This window comes from Thamnophis elegans, chromosome 15, assembly GCF_009769535.1.
Source record: "Thamnophis elegans isolate rThaEle1 chromosome 15, rThaEle1.pri, whole genome shotgun sequence".
NCBI lineage: Eukaryota > Metazoa > Chordata > Lepidosauria > Squamata > Colubridae > Thamnophis > Thamnophis elegans.
In genome coordinates this window covers 23,427,878-23,446,980 of record NC_045555.1, presented here as the reverse complement: position 1 = coordinate 23,446,980, position 19,103 = coordinate 23,427,878, and the positions used below count along the sequence as shown (strand labels likewise).

The following is a 19,103-nucleotide window of genomic DNA, read 5'->3' as shown; positions in this document are numbered from 1 at the left end:
GTTTTAGTATAGGATAAATATTGTTTGGAACTAAAGTAGTAGGGTTTGTTTTTGTTTTTTTTAAATAATGTTGCTCATATCATGTATCCAGCAAATTTGGCCAAAGCATTAGTGCTCAGTATCTATATAGTGGTTTTTAGAAGTTATTTTCATGCTTCATGGTAATAAGTAGGGGAGAGAGCTGTGGCCCTTCATATGGTATTAATTCTTGAAATTTTTGCAGTCAGATCATGCAGATTGTGTACAAAGTTCATGTTACAATAGTCATGCAGAACTGTTGACGTATCTAAATTAATGATCATGCCAACTTCCTGAAGTCTGTGTTTGTGAGAAATTTTTCCTCCACTTACCAGTTCATGTATATCTCTTATGGTGAAGTCATAGAATCATCAAAGTATAGAATCATAAGGCTGGTACAACTTCCTACCGAGGGCAGGAGACCGTATATACATCCCAGACTAATGCCTGTCCATATTTACTTGAAAACCTCCACTAATGGAGCACCCACCATGGAAACAAGGTGTTCCACAGATTAATTATTCTCACTGTCAGAAATTCCTCCTTATTTCCAGGTTGGATCTCCTTCTGACATGCTTCCACCCATTGCTTCTTGTCTTACCTTCAGGTGCTTTGGAGAATAAAGGTGACTCCTTCTCTTTGATAATCCATCAAGTAGTGGAAGACTGCCTTAAAGTCATCCAACATTCTTTTCTTTATTTAGACTAGACATATCTAGTTCCTGCAACCATTTCTTATATAGTTTAGTCTCCAGACCCCTTATCATTTTTGTAGTTCTCTATACTTTTTCTAGAGTTAAATAGCAATAGCGCTTAGATTTATAAATACTAGAAAGGTACTTCTCCATACTATTTCTAGGGCTAAATAGGAGTACTCTTTTTAGGACCTCAGCATATTGTAATTACCAGAACTGAATGCAGTAGTCCAATATGGCCTCACTACTGAAGCAGATATAGGGTTATCAGATAGCTGCCAAAAGAACATGAACTCCTTTTTACCTCATGTGCTCCATCCAACAAGCATCAGAGATGGTATTCAGCCGGTTCTGACTGGTTCTGGAGAACAGGTAGTGGAAATTTTGAGTAGTTCAGAGAACTGGCAAATACCACCTCTGGCTGGCCCCGCCCCGATCTATTCGCTGCTCCCGAGTCCCAGCTGATTGTCTGGGTCTTCTTTTGTTGCCCTGAACAGGAGTATGGAGGTGGAAAGCAAGTTTGTGGAGTGGGGAGGGAATGGGGATTTTGCAGTAATCTTCTCCCTGGAGTGGGGTGCAAATAGAGATTTTGCAGTATCCTTCCCCCAGGAGTGGGGAGAGAATGCAGATTTTGCAGTATCCTTCCCCTGCCACACACACCAAGCCACACCCATCAAGCCACCAGAAGGCAAGATGAGAAACAATGGATGGAAACTAATTAAGGAGAGAAGCAACCTGGAATTAAGGAGAAACTTCCTAACAGTGAGGACAATTAATCAGTGGAACAGCTTGTCTTCAGAAATTGTGGATGCTCCATCACTGGAGTATTTTAAAGATGAGACTGGACAGCCACTTGTCTGAAATGGTATTGGATCTCCTGCTTGAGCAGGGGGCTGAACTAGAAGACCTCCAAGGTCCCTTCCAGCTCTATTCTGATTGAATTTGAAGATGTGTCCTACAGTATATCATTTTCCCTGCAACTTTTATTGATAATTTTCATAGAGGCACTTTTGCTGCAGTGTTTCAGCAATCTCTGTATGAAATATTTAGAAACTTTTCAGGTGAGATACCACAAATCATTAATCATTTCTGAAATTATAAATTAGGCCAGTTAGTAACAAGTACAGTGTAGTCTAAGAAGAAAAAAAAACTTGGTCTTCTCTCTTAGATATTCAGGTTCTCAGCTGGAGTAATGCTAGAGGTGGTATTCAGCCAGTTCTGACAGGTTCTGGAGAACCGGTAGCAGAAATTTTGAATAGTTCGGAGAAACTGCAAATAGGCTGGCCCTGCCCCTTCTTCCTCCCAGCTGATCTTCTTTTGTTGCCCTGAAGAGGAAAATGGAGCTGGAAAGCAGGTTAGTGGGGTGGGAAGGGAATGGGGATTTTGCAGTATTCTTCCCCTGCCACCACCAGAAAGTCATGCCACACCGATAAAGCCATGCCCACAGAACTGATAGTAAAAAATTTTGAACCCCACCACTGCGTAATGCCACTCCATGGGCATCGCTTAAATAACCTCCAGAGCCTCCTAACCAGTGGTGGATTTCCATTTTTTAACTACTAGTTCACTTGCGCGCGCACAACGGTTCTGTGCATGCACAGAAATGTCTGAGTGGGTGGGCGGAGCCTCCCACCGCTGCTACTACTGGTTCGTCCAGGCCAAACTGAGAGCAACCCACCTAACCAGTGTATATTTAAATCAGCATTCTTCCTTTATAATGCTTTCCATATGCCACTTGGTTGGTTACTGTAAAGTTGATACAAGGCAAGAAAGATTAAAGGTGTTAAGTTAAATAATAAGATTGTGGAATATAAATGGATGGACAGATCTGGGAAAAAGATAGCAAACTCTTCCCAGACCTGCTGACTCCAGTTGATAATTAAAGGGTCTCGGCTATTAATGCCAACTACAGGAAGGGAATAAAATGGAGGAAAGGAAGTTAGTTTGGAATAAATCAAAGACATAGAAGGGAATGGAATTCTTTATTGGCCGAGTGAGATTGGACACCCAAGAAATTTATTTCCAGTGCAAGAGATCTCAGTGTATACACATACAACAACCAAGTGATAGTTCATAGATAAAAAATGATAGTTACAATCAGTCGTGGGTTCCGGCATAGACTACTATTGGGTTGCTCAGGGGTGCACCCCGTGCGCATGCGTGTATGCACTTATGCACGTATGCGCAGTGTCAGGCCTGCAGTAATATTCCTTTCTGGATCTTTGGCCTGCCACACACTCTATTATTTTACTATGGTGTTTTATTAGTAGGGAATTGGGAGCGGGAATAGTAAGGAGTAGAATGTGATGATGTCAAAATAAAATTCCTGTCTAGAATCCAAGGTCATCCTTGTCTTTGCACCTCTCCATCTGACCGGAATTGGATGGGTGGAATTGTCAACATGGCAGTGGGAGATTGAACCATGTGATGGACTTGTGGGTGTGGGGGCAAGATCATTACCTTTCAACTGGGTGGGGAAAACTGGGAAGCCTTCAGATTCGGGTTTTCCCAGATGTGCCAACATGGCTCTCTTAATTAATTGGAACTTTGAGCAATACTTTGCCTTGGACTCTGATTTAATTTTGGATGTTATTTGGAACCCTGACATGCAGTGTAATAAATATGCTTCTGCGCTTATGCGTAAGCCAAAAACAAGATGGTGGCCCCTATTGGATAACCAGTTTGGAGATGTGTCATGCTTGGATCGCTGCCGGTTCCAGCGACCCAGGCCACCAAGCTTCTACCGGTTCGGCTAATCCGGTCCGAACCAGTAGGAACCCACCATTGGTTACAATAATTAATCATAATATACAAACAAGTGATAATTCATAAGACACCAATAGGAGAAGATAGGAGAAAAGAGAAGAAATGAGAAGATGTTAATAGCATTGCTGCCTACTACATGGTTAAATTTCTTAGGCCTAAGACAGTGTTGTGGGATTTAGGTGTTCAGCAGAACAATGCCACTGGGGGAGAAAACGGTGTCTGGTTGTTTGAGTGTGCAGTGCTCTATAGTCGTTTTGAGGGTAGGAGTTGAAACAGTTTATGCCCAGGATGTGAGGGGTGGGTAGATATCTCCTCAGCCCTCTTTCTGGCTTGTGCAGTATACAGGTCCTCAATGGAAAGCAGGCTGGTTGCAATTGTTTTTTCTGCAGTCCTAACTATCCATTGGAGTCTGTACCTGTCCTGTTGGTTGCATGCCATGCCAGACAGTTATTGAGACAATCTTTTCAACATTGCCACATTACCTCACATTCCCTAAGGTCTAGAAACTTTCCACGCTGGGATGGGGGACAATGGAGTGTTTCCTTCCTTCTTGTCAGTTGCTTTCAGACGATATGGCAGCATCTGCTGATCCTCCTTGGAAGAGGAGTCAACGGCCCAATTTATGACAAGATGATTATACGAGAAAAGGAAGAAATGTAAATGTTATAGAACTTAACTTTTTTGCACAGTCAATAAGTACCAAAAGCAACAAGCTGTAATGGCAACCATTTATTGTTCAGTAGTAAAATTGCTTTAGAACAGTTCTCTTATACAAATTGATATTGTATGAAGTGTTTAGAGAATGTAATGTTCCCAAGCAAGGGGGCGGCTGATTTATATATCCCAGGTGGCTTTATCTCTCTTTGAAACGTATGCATTGGAAGGAATTAAATGAACATCCAACTCCTACATTTTACTTATTTCCCCTCTTTTCAGATTCTTATTGTTTGAATTGCTTTGTTCTATTTGGATGGGAGCATATTTTTAGACCTTCACTGGAATGGCTGTGCATGCATTTCATTTCTTCTACCTATCAGTTTTTTTTCCAGACCTTCTTGTAATTATGATCTTCGCTGTTGAACCTGAAATTATTCAGAATAAGCTTGCCCAATGATGTTATGGCTCTATGTCAACCTGCAAGGAAGCTTCAAATATACCAAGGGTGCTTTTTCACGAGGCAACTGGACTTTCTGGTATTTCTTTTTCAGAGCTGAAGAAGCTTCTTGGATGAGAAGCGAAACACCTTCAAAGAAAAACCAGAAAGACCGGTTGCTTCGTGAAAAAGCACCTTTGGGACAACCATGACCTGGAGGACTGAGAATCTCCATAGAATTTTCAAATAGTTCAAAGCTTCATGCTGTTCTGTATATTTAGATATGACTTAGATAATGGGTTAGGATAGTGTTTTCTAACCTCAACAACTTTAAGGGATGTAAACTTTAATTCCCAGAATTGTCCAGCCAGCATCAATTGATGCCTAGGGGAGTGGATTTCATTTATTTTTACCACTTGTTCGTCGCGCGCGCCAAGCTCGCTTCGTGCATATGCGTACCTTCTACGCATGCACCCAGCCTTCCATGCATGCACTTTGCTCACTTGCACACCTTCCATGTTTGCGCCCGGCCTCAAAAACGTGGCTAAATAGGATGGCATAGTGCCGGGGCAGGTGGGAGCCCCCCCTTCTCTGTACCGGTTTGCCTGAACTGGTCCAAATTGGCTGAATACCACCTCTGGTTGTGAAACCCAAAGTCAAGATTTACAAGGTTGGAACAATAAGCAAAATGTGAATGTCTCCTTCGTTTGGAGTAAAAATTTACGGTAGTGTGTAAATGTTTGTGTCAGGCCTAGAAGCCATCTTTTGCATTGGGCTTTCAGACCTGCCACAATTAATGCTGTGGGAAAATGGAAGGGGGGATTATATGGAATATGGGTGACATATAGTCTTAATAACATTCCTTTCTCAGAGAGTCAAGAACGTCTTGCACTGCACCTAGAGTGGCGTGACTGGGAGGCATCTCCAGTTGGGACAGTGCCCCATTGGACCATGTGATGGACATGTGGGTACTGGGAAGACTGGAAACAGGCTTGTTTCCAGCGTCCAGAGGGCCTCTGAAGACTGGGGAGGCCGTTTTCACCTTCCCAGAGGCTTGAGGAAAGCTCTGGATCCCAGGGAGGGCAAAAATGCCCCCCACCCCCCACTGTAGTGCAGGAGACCGAGTAGGCCACAGCCACCATGACCATGCCACCCAGCAACCGGGCAGAAGACCCCTTGCTAAAAAATTTAAAGTGCACCCCTGAACAGAGGGAGTCGAAAAAATGCCTTTTTTTTCTTTTCTTCCTCCCTCCACTCACTTTTGCCCTTCTTCTCCCCCCTGGGTCCCCTTATTTGCTTTTCTACTTTTGTATTTTATTCCATAATCCAATAAAATGTTTAAAGACTGGCCATTTCTAACCGGAAAATCCACTCAATGTTTGTGACGCGTTGCCCACTCAAGGTATATGAAACCACCGCCGACTTTTTAATGGAACCTACATTGTGAGCTAGGCGGTAGTAGTAGCTGACCAACAGGATTTTCCTCTGTGCTTGGTGAAATTTGTTAAATTAATGCAGGTGCAATTAGTAGATTTATGGGAACGTACCTGTTATCCTTTAATTGAAAAGCATAAAAACTACAGAACTGAATCCTGCTCCTTCTATTTATGTAATAGCCAATCTATCTACGACAAGATTTGATCGATGGAGTTGTATGACGCCCTTGCCTTGTTTTATATAGGCTGTCAGCTCTTAACTGGGACTGAAGTATCTAGGTAACAAAAATTGATATAATGACTTAATGCGCCTTATTCTCTTTGAGCTACATCAGTTTAGAGCACTTCTGAGAGAAAAAATGTCTGGAAAATATCAGGGAGTCATTTATCAACCTGTTTTCATTAGCATACCGCCTAGGCCTGGAAAAGATTTTTTTTTTCTTTTTTAGAAAGCAGGATGGTACAATTTATTTCAGGTCTCATATTTCTTGGATGAAAGGAGACTTCTAATACTAGGAAATGCAGAAATACGGAGGTTTCCCCCCCCCTCTTTTTTAGTAAATAAAAAGCTGGGAGAAGATCACTGAATTTGCCGTTAATAATGGAGCCAGGATCTCAGTATATAAGTAGGATCTAGAAATACATCTATTTTGGAATTGTTTGCTCTGAGTGTTTAGCATTTGCAGACGGATAAAGACTTCTGCCTGAGATGAGCAGAAAGTGGGAATTAACATTGAAATTTCTAGGGGGGGGGGGGTATTCTTTTATTTTTTTAATTGAATTTATATTGCCGCCTATTCACCCATGGCGACTCAAGGTGGCTTATAGAATATAAAACCACATTTAAAACAATAAAATCTAACAAAAGAATGAAATAAATTAATATAGTACAATATAATAAAATCACCTCCCACCCTCCGCCCCCGGCGACAGCTGATCACACGAGGCATTTAATGGGCTCCATCCTGCTCCGGATTCCCTAGGCCCACTGGCAGAACCAGGTCTTCAGCGCCTTTCGGAAGAGTATTTGAGTGGGGGCCATTCTAATCTCTGAGGGAATAATGTTCCAGAGAGATGGAGCCACTACAGAGAAGTCCCTTCTTCTGGGTCGCACCAGGTGTATCACCCTAGGCGATGGGACCCTTAACATTCCCTGGCTCCCCACTCTGATGGGTCAGGTAGATGTGACTGCAAGAGATGGTCCTTAGATAACCTGGTCCCAAGCCATGAAGGTGAGAACCAGCACCTTGAATTGCGCCTGGAAGCAAATCGGCAGCCAATGCAGCTCCTGCAGAAGAGGTGATACATGTGCACACCGGGGTCTGCAAAAAAAAAAACATGTGGGCCACTGTTTTGCACCAACTGGAGCTTCTGGATGCTCTTTAAGGGCAGCCCCATGTTGAGGGTTATTTATACCAGAGTTGGATTGCTCTGTCGATGGAACTGCCTCTGCTTTTTGTAAGATGGAAGGGTTACATTAGAAGCTTTTGCAACATTTGGGCCAGAGAGGTTGCAAACCTGCTCGGGGTGTTTGAATTGTTTGCCCTGCCTTCGGTGAGATACTAACTATAAGGAGAGAGAATAATAACACAAATAATAACAGTTCCTTTTTTTGCATGAAATTTTTATGCATCGGTTAGACGACACACCGTGCACCTAATGTATAAAATAAATTGGCGCATAAATCAGGTTATGAGAAGCATGTAACAAGCATGCCTTTTGCCCAGAGGAACCGAATCTCTGAGCATGGGGAAATACTCATTTTAAAAACAGCAATCGAAGCACCAGACTCAAGTGGTTGTGTACTGTACATTCTCAATCCCTGTCTGGATGGTTGTGGTACATCAGCTAAGACAAAAAGGATGGGCTGCCTTATATTTTATATTTCATGAATGTATTTTATGATACCTTTATACTAGGAACAAGTGTCTAATTGCAGCCATGAATTGCAGCGTTGATCACGGGAGAGATTTATGATGTGTAATTAAAAAGAAAAGCACTTCCACATAAGTAGACACAAATCAATCTGTAGGTTTCTAGAGATGAGACATTGGTTTCTAATGAAATGCCAAGTGTTATGGCAGTTTTGGTTGTACACCTTTCCATCAACAGTTGTGAAACTATTACAACATCAAATATCTCTCCTGTCAAGTGCAAGAAAGCTGGATCCAGGATAGAGTTCAAGAGCACAGCAAGGTTATTCCATCCAACCTATACATAAGGATCTCAGCTCAAGAATCAGCGAGAATTGGCACCCGATAAAAGTCAACAGACTGCAAGGGGGGCTGGATTTAGGTCCTCTTTCAGAGGTGTAGGAATTCTAGAACACCATCAGTGTTTTAGTTCAAGACTTCAGAGTCTTGAATTAAACACCTTTAAGAGCTCTGACCTCCATGGATTTATCCAATCCAGGGGTTCGCTGCTGGGGGTTCGCAGGGGTTTGGGAAAACCTCTAGCTAAGATTCTGTGCAGTTCAGAGAACCCCAAATCCCACTCCTGGCTGGCCAAGCCCACCCCTCCCAGGAGTCCCCACACGGCCCATTTTGGATGCAGGTAAGTGTGGACGCTCAGGGAGGACAAAAATGGGGCCTACTGGAAGTTTGGGAAAGCTGGAAATGGGCCCATTTCCAGCCTCCGGAGCCTGGGGAAGCTGTTTTGAGAGGTGTTTTAACAAATTGCATCACTGCTTGGTTTGGTGGTAGCAATGCCTCAGATAGAAAGTCCACATAGTGAGTGGGGAGGACAGTGGAGAAGATTATAGGAAGCTCACTTCCTGTTGTTCAGGATATTTCTTATAAGTGCACTGTGCTTAGAGGTCAAAGCATCATCAGAGACCACACACACCCATTTCATGGTTTGTTTCTGTTGCTCCCCTCTGGAAGGGGTTTTCAGATTATTTCTAGCAGGACTACCAGATTCTGTAACAGATTTGTTCCCTATGCCATCCATCTGGTAAACTCACAATATTCATTTTTCTCATCATGTATACATCCGAATTAGACTGTGTTGTTTCTCTGTGTCATATAATATATGTGGGCATATGCATACTTTTGTATGTATGTATGTATGTATGTATGTATGTATGTATGTATGTATGTATTTATTTATTTATTTATTTAATCATGTTTATGTGGTGTATATTGGAGGCAGTGACCCCTTGAGAGCTGTATGCAATGAAATTTCATTTTAATGTATGCTGATTAGTGTACATTCAAAGTGACAATAACATTGTTCTCATTCTCTCTTTCTCTCTCCTCCCTCCCTCCCTCCCTCCCTTTCTCTCTCTCTCTCTCTCTCAACTATCTATCACCGTGATGGTGAACCTATGGCACAAGTGTCACAGGTGGCATGTAGCACCCTCTCTGTCACACAGCAGTTCCCACCTGGTGGTCCGTGAGAAAATTTTGGTGGTCCATAGCAAATTATTTGCATTTTTTATATTGCACTAAATCAGGGGTCCTCCAACTATGGGCCCTGGGCTGGATACATGCAATGAACATTTGTGTTGCTGCAGGAAAATCTCCCCCTTTGGGATCTTTTTGTGTTGGTTGGAGGGGGGCAGAAATTCCAACTTGGGGTATACTTCAGCCTCCTGGTACCGGGCTTTGGGCGAAGGCTGGAGGGAAGTGTCGCTGGTGGCAAGGGGCTGGAGGACCTTGTTCCAGTGGATTGCATCATGGCCTGGAAATGGCTGACCATCTCATCCCACTGAGCCTCCAGGGGCCAATACCTGGCCTTGCACTTCCGCAGGTCTTCCCCTCTGCTTGGAAAACTATGCTCGTAGTCCTCAGTGAGGTGCTTCTGCTGAGCCTCCATCTCGGCCATTTCCAATTTGAACTCAGCCAGCTGCTTTTCCATTCTTTCTTGCAGTGGTTGCTTAACTCCAACAACTGCTTCCTGTTGGGGGCCCTAAGGAGCCCGGGCATGGAGGCAAGGAGTGGCTGGTGGGGGAGGGGCAAGTAGAGGCTGGCAAGGCACCCCTCTGCATGAGTGACATCAAGTTGGCCACGCCCACCCACCCACATGACCGCCTAGTCACGCTCACCAGCCTGTCATTAAGCAGCTCATATTAATGGTCCACAGGATTAAAAATTATGCATTTAGTGGTCCCTGAGGTCTGAAAGGTTGGTGACCCCTGGTTTAGTGAGGTTACAATTATGATTCAGTAGCAAAGAGGTGGGGTTGTCGATATGAATTTTTCAAAAACACAGCAAAATATTAAATATAATGTCGCTAAAGAATTGCTTCAGAACTATCCCAATGAAAGAGCTATGCACATGAATGGCTGGTCTCTAGTGTGAAAAACTGCACCGTACTGTTCTTCCCATATATTCGACTGCTACGACCTGTACAAGTAGCAATCCTGCTTTGGTGGTGGGTTGCGGCAGGTACCGGTAGTGGCCCGGAGCAGCTGAGAGTATACTGGTATGGTAGCTGTTTGGCCCGCCCGCCCACCAGCCCACGCTCTATAGACTGTTTTATGCCAAAAGGCATACTGCACATGCGCACACAGCGTGTGGTGCCTGCGTGCAACCCCGCCAAGCAGCTGGGTGTTGCAGGGGCGATGGATTGCACATGCGTGTGCAGCACACATCACATGCCGTGCACAGCGACCATCAGGCTCATGCACGGGCAGACCGCGATCAGCGTACCGGTAGCAACAGTAAGAACACCCACCACTGTCCGGCATAATTAGGATGCTTTTTCAAAGGAGCTGAGGTTAGGATCCGAAGAGTTTATTTAGAGCTTGCCACAAGCTTTAAAAAAAAAAAAAGAACAAGCCTACCTTTGATATTACAGCACGCTGCCAAATCACCACGTTTCAAATACCCCTCAACCCGGAGCAGTTTGTCAAGTAGCAGTTGGGTGATACTGAACCTTGTGCTCAACCCTGACATCTCCCAGGGTTGATAGACATGAATTGCGGCACTGTCAGGTACTATTCTTCTGAGGATGATGTGAGGGATTGTCCATCAAAACTGATGGACAGCTTTTGTCATACCAGCAATGTCACTTTAGGAAAGAATTCACCAGCTTCTGGACTGCTGGATGATACTGCAGGAGGTCTGACTAAGGAGGAAAGCTGAGTTTGAAAAATGCATAACGAAGAAGTGGATTAGAGAGACATTTAGTAGATTTCATCTACTCTCCGTACCTTGTAGATTATTGGCCAAGATAATTCAGACTGTGGCTTCTACGCTTTGCTAGAGTGCCCGATGAAGAATCATGTCTGTATTGAATTATTTTGTTTCACCAGGTGACTAATGGAAAGTAGATAAGCCATTTCATTTTATTCTTTTGAATTTAATCTCTCTTGAACTGAACTCAATTTCTAAACACGACACAGACTTCTCGTGTTGTCCCCCTGGCACCTGTAGATGGACTGGTTTGCCAGCGCCTTCTTTAAGGATTGTTGTTTTCAATGTATTATTCCAATCTGTTATCCTGAGATATCTATGTCGTCTCTTATTCAGGTATTAACTAAGGCCAACCAAGTTTGTCTTTTTTGGGATCAGCCAAGATGAGCTTGTTATGGATACCTGTTAGTAGAGCAATATGTAAAGGAAGGATATTCTCACTATCTCTTCCTCTCTAGATTTAGACTAGAATAACTTAATGTCACTTAAATGTACACTAATCGGAATACATTAAAATAAAATGTCATTCCATACAGCTCTCAAAGAGTCACCACTAGAGGTGGTATTCAGCAGGTTCTGGCCAGTTCTGGAGATGGTTTGAGTCTGGCTTATTTGTATTTCCTGGTAAAATACATGAAAAAAATCCCATTGGCGGGAAAATCCACTTAGGGTTAGGGTTAGGCCTCTATGAATTCGGACAGAAAAATGGATATCGCCAACGAATTTGGAGCACGTGCGTATGCTTAGAAGGGCAATGACTTTTCAAGTATGGTTTATCTGCATTTCCTACATCTATTTAATGGGGTAATATATACAACATGATACATAAACTTATCATAATACTTTCCTGATGGATAAACTTTTTCTGGATGAATATAAAGTCATTTCCCCCACTTGGGTGACTTTCAAACAGCTGTGTGATATTGTGTGGAATTTAGAGCAACAGTCATGTTGGAAGTCTGTAGAGATTCCCAATCATCCAGGTGATGATTGTCCAAAGGTGCTTTTTCAGGAGGCAACTGGAGTTTTTGTTTTTTTTTCTTCTGAAGACATTTTGTTTCTTCTTGGAGGAGAAGTTGAAATGTCTTCAAAAGAGAAAAAAACCCAGAAAGTCCAGTTGACTCCTGAAAAAGCATCCTTGGGACAGTTACATCGAAACAAAATACTGTGGGGTCCCACCCGATTCAATTCTTCCAGCGCTGTTGTGTAATCGCTCAAGGATTGTGTCTTCTTGTTCTTAACACAAGCAGTGGAAGAGAGGAGTCCTTGAAAAGTCTAAGGAAAGCCCAGAATATGCCCCGTTAAGCCTTCATTTTCATTTTCTTTCTTGCTTCTCTCTCGCAGAATGTTTAAGCAGCAGGCCAATATAATTAGTGGCTTAATTCCATCTCTGCATTGGCGGTTGTAAACCAACAGTGTGTCCCAGGTGTGAGGAAGGTTAAAATGAGAAGTACCCGTAGTTATGAAGCTGCAATAATGAGTTTCCTTCTACTTACCATGGATTTGTGTGATATACAACTTGCAATTAAGCATGGCTTGGTGATTCAGTGATTAATGTATATACGACTCCTAAAGGAGCAGAGTGGGCCCCCCTGTCACATCCTTCTTGATGTTTACAGCTGGGTACCTATTAAAAGGAAGATGGAAAGGGGCATTTACAATTCAGTAACCTTTATGACAGCGAACTCTTTAATCAGCATTTTATTTCCTTTGTAGCACTTTAGTCATCTACAAATGTCAGAATAAAATAGGGCCATGAAATATTTAGGATGGGCATGTGGAAATTGACTTCCCTAATTTAAGCTGCCAGGGCCTTTTCATCTGGTTGTTTGGGAACCCCCTTTACTTTTTTTTTTAAAATTGATGGACGATTTATCACTAAATGCTCCCCACAGTGAGTTAGCATTGAGTTAGCATTAGCATCGGCGAAATGATTCAAATCTCAATTCTCTGATTCTGCAATCGGGTGCCCCTTCTTCCTATAACCGGTAACAAAAGTGATTTGGATAAAAGAATTAGCATAGGGTTGTAATTAAATTTATGGGAGACTGTCTCTTGGAAATATGAACAGTGATATTTGATGAAATAAGTTGTTTTTTAGTGGAAATTGAATAGGATGATCATTTGACCTAAGATTAGAAAGATTACTTTGTTTGTTTGTTTACTTCTTCTTGTTGTTAGTTGTTAAGTTGTGTCTGACCCATCACGACCCCATTGACAATGTTCCTTCAGGCCTTCCTGTCCTTTATCATTCCCCGGAGTCCATTTAAGCTCCAACCGACTGCTTCGGTGACTCCATCCAGACACCTCATTCTCTGTTGTCCCCTTCCTTTTTATTCAGTCTTTCCCAGCATTAGGCTCTTCTCCAGTGAGTCCTTGCTTCTCATTATGTGGCCAAACTTGGTACACAGATGACTTACTCTCTGGAAAAAAATACTGTGGGAGTAAGACACCCCTAAAACCATTCCAGATGGGTGTTCTGTTAAGATACAGCCTGTTGTGCCTTAAACTGGCTTCTACTCAGTGGTGGATTGCAAATCCGGTTCCAACTGGTATGGTTGGAACGGGGCCGGCAGCATCCTCATGGACGTGCACAGCGTGCGCACACGCATGCATGCATTCAAGCTCCCCTGCAACGCTCCGCAACACTCCAGCTGCTCCAACTGTACATGCCATGAGCCTGCGTGGAAGCGCAAAAGCCTTTAAACTTCGGTAAGGAGCTTGGGCAGGTGGGTGGGCCCTCTGGAGCACTGGAACGGAACGGTATCCGGTGCTCTGGGCTGGCACCAGTACGTACCCCCTGCAACCCACCCACCACTGCTTCTACTGTATAGCACAGTGGAGTTGCCATGGTAACAGCTTCAAAGTACTCCACAAGGGGGCTCCCTCTGGTACGGAGGAAAATCCAACATTAGAAACTACGTTTGGCCCAGACATTTTCCCGCTATAAATAAATACAATGTCGCGTTATCAGCCAGTCAGAATAAAATTCTGGGCCAATCTATTTAAGATTGTACTCTTTGGTATTTGTGGCATATCGTTGAATGTTTTGCCAAGCCGAAAGCTATTGTAAAACAGGGTATTTCAATAAATTCATCATAAAGTTTATTATGAGAGTTCTCCTGTGGGCAAGATTTGAAAAGAAGATTTTGGAGTTGAAGCCATCTAGAATTCTGTCATCCTATTCTGTATAATATAGGACTCGATCTCCAGGGACCGGAATTCCATGGAAAAAAAGTAGCAGCTGAATGAATAGCATTGAGCCCAATATCCAAGCTATCATTGGAGAAGGCAGATTGGTCTAGTGGTTAAGGCGCCAAGCTAAAAGTCCGGAAACTGCAAGTTCTCCCCACCATAGGCATGAAAGCTGGTGGAGTGGTTTTGAGCCAATCACTAGGCGATGATGAGTTCTAGTCCTGCCTTTGTCAAGAAAGCTAGCTGGGTGACTTTGAGCCAATTACCAGAAGACTCTGAATTCTAGCCTCACTCTTTGACATGAAAGTTATTTGGGTGACTTTGGGCCAATCACTAGGAAACTGAGTTCTAGTCCGGCCTTAAGCATGAAAACCAGCTGGATGACTTTGGGGCAGTATCTCTCTCTTTCTCTCTTTCTCTTTCTTCTTTCTCTTTCTTTCTCCTCTCTCTCTCTCTCTCTCTCTCTCTCCCTCCCTCCCTCCCTCCCTCCTCCTCCTCCTTCTCCTCTCTCTCTCCCTCCCCTCCCTCTCTCTCTCTCTCAGCTCAATCCAACTCACAAAGTGGTTATTGTGGGGAAAATAGGAGGAGGAAGGAATATTAGCTACAGTATGTATTTCTAAAGAATGTAATAAAGGTGGGATATATTAAATATATAAACAAAACAAACAAACAAAGAAAATGGAATCAGATATCTCAGTCTAAATTCTTAAAAATATTTGAGCCGTCTTTTCAAAGAACATACCTAGCGAATTTACTCATTGTAATACCTCAAAACCAGATTTTGAGAATCAATTGAGTTTGCCAGAAAACTCTCTGACTTTCAGGTCAGAAGTAAAATTTTCTGGGCTGTTTAAGAGCTCCCACAACAAGACATCACTGACAGAACAAATTCTTTTCAGGATCTGAAGATCTTTTCTCCAATCACTCTTTCTTTCTGAACTGAGATGATACTTAAAAAAACAACCCCCCCCCCACAAAGAACATACATATAGTGACATATACATATTATAAAGGGACACGGTGGCTCAGTGGCTAAGACGCTGAGATTGTCAATCAGAAAGGTTGGCAGTTCGGCAGTTTGAATCCCTAGCACCATGTAATAGAATGAGCTCCCGTTACTTGTCCCAACTTCTGCCAACCTAGCAGTTCGAAAGCATGTAAAAAAATGCAAGTAGAAAAATAGGGCCAAACTTTGGTGGGAAGGAAACAGCACTCTGTGCGCCTTACGTGTTGAGTCATGCTGGCCACATGACCACAGAGATGTCTTTGGACAGCACTGGCTCTTCAGCTTTGAAACGGAGATGAGCACCGCCCCCTAGAGTTGGGAACAACTAGCACATATGTGTGAGGGGAACCTTTACCTTTACCTTACATATTTGTAATGTGTTCATAAAGGTAACATACTTTCTAACCTTATCCCAACAAATCAGGCCTAAAAATACAATGAAAAATTGGTGGATAAATAAAATCTAATCTACTGCCGTATGTAAGAAATATATTCTGACCATTTCTTTGCAAAATCATTTAGATTGAGCGATGCCCTCCAGCTTACTTCATTAATTAACTATTCCATTCTTGCCAGCCACCACACAACATTGGCGAACATTTTATTTACATGCCCATTTTTAAATTGCCAAGAAGCTGTAATGATTTAAGCGGCAATAAAAAAGAGAAAAAAATAGTTCTTTGTCTGGCAGGTTTTTATTTCTCCCTTCAAATATTGACCAAAGGGCAGTCTTAAGATTTATTACATGTTGAGTACAATGCATTCTGGAAACATTATATTCCAGAGTTTGTGAACAAAGAACCCTGTTCATCATAGGTGATTGGAATTCTCTACTTGGGTACCATTTTGCTGCAACACATCATGCAAGCTAATGGATATTATAATAATAGCGCGCGTAATAGATATTAAGTACAATTTTATGAATAGCCTTTGAGTGTTTCTCTCCCATTTCAGATGAAGCTGATCTCATATGCCAAATTAAAGCCCACCTGACTTTGGCGTAGGTATCAATTCTGGTACAATTCAGTCTGTTGGTTTAAGTCCTTCCTCCATTTTCCATCATGGGCTTTTAGCTTGTCCAAGATGAAGCACATGGCTTGGTGCAACCCATGAACATGATGGAAGCTTGACAAGGTTGATTGTCCTTGCGCAAGAGAATTTTCCTAGGAATGTTGTGCATCGGATTTATCTCAATCAGATTTGCTCTTGTCTCCTTCTTTTGGCTGCTACTGATGCTCACCCAAGGCATCCGTCTTTTCTTATGATTTGTTTCACTCTATCACATCCAGGTGGATCATGCACTGTAGTGCAATGCTCCTTAAGCAGTGCTTGATGGAAATCCCTGGAAAACAGCCATGAAGCTCTCAACCTGGTCTGTTGTAGATCTGATGGGCTTTTCTTTGGAAATTTTCCAACTTGCCTCAAAAAATGGAGTGCTGGATCCCATTCCTGAAATCTCTGGATCAGGAAGTGTGAAACTGGATGTGTACAGAGGCATCAGAGTGGGAAAACTCTGCTGTACATTATCATGGGGTGGGGTGGGAGTGTTGCAGTCATAGCTGTCAATCTAGTCATGATAGCCACAACTCCCAAGAGTTCTGATACTGTCAGGTGCAAGCAATCGATCCACACCTGTGGAGTCCAAACTACTAAGTACTTTATTACATTCTGCCTATAATGCAGGAATCTCCCAGACTGCTTGGTTTCTCCTGGGAACAGATAAATGCAGGGGTGGGCTTCAAAAATTGTAGCAATGGGTTCGCTGCCCCGTTGGGGTGGGCGTGGCCTACTCAGTCTCCTGCATGTGGCACGGGGGGATTTTTTGCCCTCCCCAGGCTCCAGAGGTTTTCCTCAAGTCTACGGAAGGGCGAAAACTGCTTCCCCTGGGCTCCAGAGGCCCTTTGGTAGCCCTCCGGAGGCCAGAAACACGCCCGTTTTTTGCCCTCCCTAAGCCTCGACACAGGTCCTGAACTTACCCAGCATAATGATCAGGCCACATGGAGACTCCTGGGAGGAAAGGGGGGGTGTGTCCAGCCAGGGGTGGCATTTGGGGGTTTGCCGAACTGGGCGGAATCCTAGCTAGAAGATTGCCCGAACCTGTACGAACCCCCCAACAGTTCACACCTGGATCAATGTTTTCTGAGGCTTGAGGAGGAGGAAATCAGTGCTGAATCTCTTGCAGTTGCTCAAGGATTCAAGGCTAATGCCCTGCTTGAGTCCTCCTCTCTGCCTCTGCTGGGTATTTCCCAATACCGTACTTTGCTCTGCCTTTGTGGGGGGGAAAGCATGCATTATCCCACTGCCCCCCCCAAAAATGCTGAACCAATCCAGTTGAACTGGGAACAATTATCTTTACATTGTCTTCCTTCTTTAAAAGATTCAAATGGAAAGTTGTTGACTGCAGCTGACGTTATTCCTTTATTATTAATACTTTCCATCTTGGAGTCCATTAACTCAATATTTGTTTTGCCTACATAGATAAACCTTACTTGATAATAACGTAAGTGTGGCATTGAGTGTGGCAAGAGCCAAGGTGGCGCAGTGGTTAAATGCAGCACTGCAGGCTACTGCTAGATCAGCAGTTCAGCGGTTCAAATCTCACCGGCTCAGGGTTGACTCAGCCTTCCATCCTTCCGAGGTGGGTAAAATGAGGACCCAGATTGTTGGGGGCAATATGCTGACTCTCTGTAAACCGCTTAGAGAGGCCTGAAAGGCCTATGAAGCGGTATAAGTCTACTGCTATTGCTATTGCTATTGGTTGAAGAAATAATCGAGAATCGATCCTCCGGCAAGTGTTTAGTTTTTTCCTCACTAATTAATCTGTTTTAAGATATTTACATACATTTATTTAAAATATTCACATGGGCTTTCCCAACAAATCACTGTAGTTGGTTGTTATTGGAATACAATGTGACCTCACCCATGATACAGTCAAAGAGCTCAGCATTTATTTAATGGTGTCATTATATGTCCAGCAACCTTCTTGCAACAAGCAAGTTTTCTTGAAACCCTTGGCCAGGATGGCTAGCTAAAGGGACTTGAAAGGGGTTTCCCTTTTAGTAGCTTTTAATAAGGATGAAAAGTAAGACCTTCTGCGTCAAAGTTCATATTAGCTTTTGATATGCGGGGAAAGGCAGGTTTTTTTGAATGGAAGTGATATGGATACAATGGGGGATTTTTACACGATGATTTCATATGGTCCTATGGGAGCCCTTTTCCATAATTTTGGAGCTTTTGCTTGCTTGCTTGCTTGCTTGCCGTCTGCCTGCCTGCCTCCCTTCCTTTCCTCCTTTCCTTCCTCCCTCCCTCCCCCTTTTCTTCCTCTTCTTTCTTACTTCCTCCCCCTCCCCCTTCCTTCCTTCCTTCTTCCTCCTTCCTTCTCTTCCTTCCTCCCTTCCTTCTCCTCCTTCCTTCCTCCCTCCCTTCCTTCTCTTTCCTCCCCTCCCTTCCTTTCTCCTCCTTCCTTCTCTCCCTCCATATTCCTCCCTCCCTTCCTTCTCTTTCCTCCCTCCCTTCCTCTTCCTTCCATGAGAGGCCTGCCAGTCTCTCATTCTAGCAACAAATCTCTCAAAATGTGCCTCATTTTCTGTCCATGGTGGGAGTGAAACAATTAATACTCCTTCTCCCTCCCCCCCTTCCTTTTATTCCTGCCTTTATTATTTTTACAAATAACTCAAGGCTGTGAACCTATCCAATCTTCCAGTTTCTATTTTGCCCACAACAACCTTGGGAAGGGAGTTGGGCTGAGAGTGTATGA

General features: G+C 43.3%; 1 protein-coding gene across 1 annotated transcript in view; it reads left to right on the top strand.

Moving 5' to 3' along the window:
• The window catches only part of LRMDA (leucine rich melanocyte differentiation associated), a 978,066-nt gene that overhangs the window by 198,801 nt on the left and 760,162 nt on the right, over nt 1–19,103 (top strand). The window lies entirely within an intron of this gene.